Genomic DNA, 4,418 nt, shown 5'->3' on the forward strand with positions numbered 1-4,418 from the left:
CAACAGCTCTGTGCCACCATGCAGCCTGCTGAAAAAAACATAATGCAAAACTGAGGCTGCATCAAAACACTTTCATCTACCTGCTGCTTTTAATGTGTTAATAATTGTAAAATGCAACAGTAATAATCATGTATTGAGGGGGCTACGGGAAAAAAGCATTTGCATGACAAATAAAATGATTGAGACTATTTGTTTTAAGAGATTTAAAGAATTTGCTTGGATACTGGCTGCATTCCAATTTTCATTAGTAAGTCAGGCCTGCTGAAAACCTACAACAGGTAAGATATTAATTGTTCATATGTTTTACAAAAAAGGTGAAAGTATTTCTTTGATCTCAAGTCCCACAATTTTATCCAGGTACCCCAAATACAATAAATAAACATTATGTTGAAGCAAATATCCACATTTACAACATGATTTGATTAATTAGATGTTTCTGGTCCATTTAGCTTTATTAAGCTTCTGTTTATTGTAGCTGCATGAAGTGAAGCTGCTGTGTWGTTATCTTGAATTTTATGGTCTATGTTGTGTGTAACTTATCTTACAGTTATCTCGCGTTCAGTAATAAAGTTAGTGAGAAAATGCTTTCATTGAGCTTAGATAATTATCTTTTTAGAGATTTTTGGTGAACTTTTGTTCACAGATGAGTAACTTGAAATGTACAGACCACAAACTGAAGTGGGAGTTGTGCTCATAATGGTGTTTATTATCTTGTAGGGGGGGGTTATTAATATAAATAAACTTTTTTCTCATTCATTGGGATGTGTGAGGGAATTCTTGTAGTCCCGCTGTTCAGGCGTTTGTTTGACCGCTGCAGCAAGAGGAACCAACCCCTACCAGACGAGGGCGGAGTTAATGAGAGAAGAAGAAGAAGAAGAAAAAAAAGAAATTTCCTGGTGACCTACGACAACACAGGAAGGTAAAGTTGGCTTCGGTTAAATGTATTGTTTCAGGTCTGAGAGTACCGAACAAAGCAGGTGAACTGCCCACAGTCTTAACAGGTGCTGTAACAAACCGTCTGCCTCCACGATTAACGCAGCTCTGAACTAACAACTACAGCTGGACAACCTGTGGATGCTAGCAGCAAGCCTGCTAACTCTGTGTCCATCACCACACACTAACATGAAGTCTGGCAGCACGGCGGGTGCTGTGCGAATAGGACTCGAGAGGAAATCGCATATTTAATTTAAAGTGTTTGTTTACTGGAGTTGTTTGTTTTAAGGTTAGCGGTTAGCGGATGAAACCTGCGGCTAGTTAGGTTAGCTGAGTGGAGAGTAGAAGGGAGCGCGTGTTTTCCTCACCCAGAACAATTTAGACGGGCGGAGTCATTTCCGACAAACTAGGACAAAAATCCTAATGACATATTCAGCTGTAATATGGAAGGAGTAATTTAGGTTATTTTCTATAGTTATTAGATTAGATAGACCTTTATTGTCATTGTACAGAGCACAATGAGATTGCCGTTCAGAATATTAATATTAATATCTAAAAGTAACAAATCAGTGTTTAATTGTAAGCAATTTCTAATTCATTTTAAGTAMAATAATAATAATTATTATTAGAGTTAGAGTAACTTATTGTAGCTTTGAATGTCTAATTTCAGATTATTCAAACAAAAATGCATATGTACATTTTTCATGTAGTGTTAGATCCTTACATTTAGGTAGAGACTAATAACAAACATACGTTTGTAAGACAACTAAGACAGCTAAATAGAGATCATTGCTATTTAAAACAGATATAAGTCACAGTACACATGCATGGTATTTCTTATTATGTTTCACAGATGTTCTAAAAGTCACTAGTGAATAAAATGTATTTCTGTAATATAGAGCATGAGGAGAGAGGACATTCAGTGAGGTTATTATTCATAAGTATTGCTAATTCGAAAAGACAAATTGCGAGTAATAATGGTTTTGTCCATGKGTTCAGTGGACATTTTCAAATCTCTGCAGTGGTGGGCACAGTGCTACTAAAGCACTAATAGGGGAACTAATTTCCTGATTAGTGCTTTAGGGCTTTTGCTAATTCAAAAATTTATTAGGGGATTAGCACTTTCTAAATAGGCTAAATTTAGAAGCACTAACTGAGGTCTATAAAATTTATTGATCATCATTATTGTTCACAGCTGAGGGTGAAAGCTGTCACTCAGTTTGTTCATATGTGTGCCACTGATCCACTATGTGATAATATATGAACCCAAACACAGCTGAGGGATGTCAATGATAAGTCTTCAGAGAGCAACATGACAACATGTGACTCGTTGTCTGTTGAAAAATGTTCATGGGTTGTTTGGGTTATTTTAGTGCTTTAGAATTAGCTTTTGCTAAATTTTCAATGCATTAGTGCTTTACAATTAGGGGACCTAAATATTTGTTAGTGCTTTACAGGGATGCACCGATATGAAAATTTCAGCCGATATTGATATCCGATATAATTATTGCTGTTATGGCCATCGACCGATAACCGATATTTACCGATATTACACAAACACACAAATTTTATTATACAAATACGCACAAACACATTTGGGTCTTTTTTTGATACTGTAAATAAACGATCAGACCTCTGACATGACTCCCTACTTCAGTTATTCCTGGCTGTGCAGCGTCAGAAATCACTTTCATGATCAAACAGATGCCGCTCAACCAACCAGCTCCCCTCCCAAAACAGAAACTAAAGCTAAAAAGTGGGAAGTCAATATTGGACGTTAATATCGGCCCAGTTTTACATATCCGACAGATACCGGTATTTGAAAAAATGATCAGTATCGGCCGATACCGATTGTAGGAGCCAAATATCTTGTTTTTATCATTTATCACCACTARGGGTTTGTATTTCTGTTTGTTTACTAATTGACAGGTGAGGGATGGGGCTATTTAAGGTTAAGTGTGATTCTGTTCAGGTGCTGTGACAAGGAGGGGCAAACAGTTTTCTACTGCGCTTAGTCTGGAGCTCAAAGAAATCATGTGGATGCTTTCAAACTGGATGTAAAGAAGAATAAACAATTTGTAACATAATGTGGCAACAAAGATCGGCATGGTGAGCTTTATTGAGCGCATGTAAAAACTAAGTCTACCAGAACAGTCTGCAACCATTAGCGCTACATACAGGATTTAGCTGCTACACTGATATCAATACCGATATATCGTGCATCCCAAGTGCTTTAGGGCAAGTGGAACTAATTTTTAGATTAGTGCTGCCCACCACTGAATCTCTGTAATTGATCATCACATGTGCCTCTACAATTAATTCAATTTTGGTGTCAGTCAACCCAGTTCAGCTCGGTCTTCACAACTAAAGCAGCCCTAGCTAAAACAAAAACAGCCATAACTCAGTCAGTTTTATGAATATTGAGCTAAAATTTGGTGTGGTCAGAGCTGAGAGTCATCGCCGATGCTACAGTTTTGCACAAGGTYTTTGCATAAAGATTTAATGATGCTGATCAGTTTTTGGAGTCTGTCCATTTCAGGGTGGCTGCCACAGCAAATTCTCCTCAGCCAACACTGTGTTTGTAGCTCAGTCATCCCTACCCTAACACACACTTCATATCTTACACACTGAGAGAGATGTTGCGATACTGCATGAGAATGTGCGAGATTGTTATTTCTCTCTTTTAAATGAAATGGTTAGAACTGTGATTTGTCAACATTCTAATCATAGTTTAAAATTCAAGCATGACTGGCGGTGGATATTATGCATTCCTTCAAGGAATGCTTGACCTTTAATTTAAATGGGTTATTGTTTGGGGAACTTCTTTCCCATCCTAATGTGCCATAACCCTAACAGTGGCAGGGAAAAAAACACAAGTTCTGGTTATGGCTGGGCAAAATGCCTGAAAAATGTATCACAATGTAATCGTTTCAAATCAGTCACTAACAATAATTATTGATTAGTTGTTTTTTTTTTTTGTCTATTTGAAATGAGGACCAGGAGAGAAAAACCTGAGTAATCCTGCAAAACTGGTGACGTGACATTTCCTCTTCTATCCTTAAAGTGTATCTTACCCCCTTGTGAAAAGATAACTCCGCCCCAAGGTGAAATTTGAAAAATGCATCAAAGTGGGTAGGGGAGGGGGTTAGAGAGCGGAGGTGTGGCCAGGACGAGAGAACGTGACAGCTAGCATTAGCATAATTGATGCTACATGGAGAGTGACCACAGCGATGCAGATAGTTACATCTCTGAACGGTCTGAGGTGGAGGATTTTTCACCCCCCTCCTCACCAGAGGCAGAGAGAGACTGGATCAAGTCAGCTCAGTCTGGGACTGACTCGTGTTGGCTCCGTGGATCAGGACCCGGCGCACTTTACCGCAGCCTCGGCTGAGCTCTGTCCGCCTCACACCACACCAGCCATGGGCAGAGGAGGTGGAGCACTCCGACAGCCTGACATAAAAAAAATAAAAGCATACAGCTGCAGC

At 38.7% G+C, this 4,418-nt stretch overlaps 1 protein-coding gene across 1 annotated transcript in view; it reads left to right on the plus strand.

The window, feature by feature from the left end:
• Positions 1-833: 833 nt before the first annotated feature.
• ormdl2 (ORMDL sphingolipid biosynthesis regulator 2) overlaps positions 834-4,418 on the plus strand; it is an 18,578-nt gene continuing 14,993 nt past the window's right edge. The window contains exon 1 of the mRNA XM_014016230.1: positions 834-919. The gene's annotated coding sequence lies outside the window, so the exon portion shown is untranslated. The remainder of the gene's footprint in view (positions 920-4,418) is intronic.

This window comes from Austrofundulus limnaeus, unplaced genomic scaffold, assembly GCF_001266775.1.
Source record: "Austrofundulus limnaeus strain Quisiro unplaced genomic scaffold, Austrofundulus_limnaeus-1.0 Scaffold141, whole genome shotgun sequence".
NCBI classification, from domain to species: domain Eukaryota; kingdom Metazoa; phylum Chordata; class Actinopteri; order Cyprinodontiformes; family Rivulidae; genus Austrofundulus; species Austrofundulus limnaeus.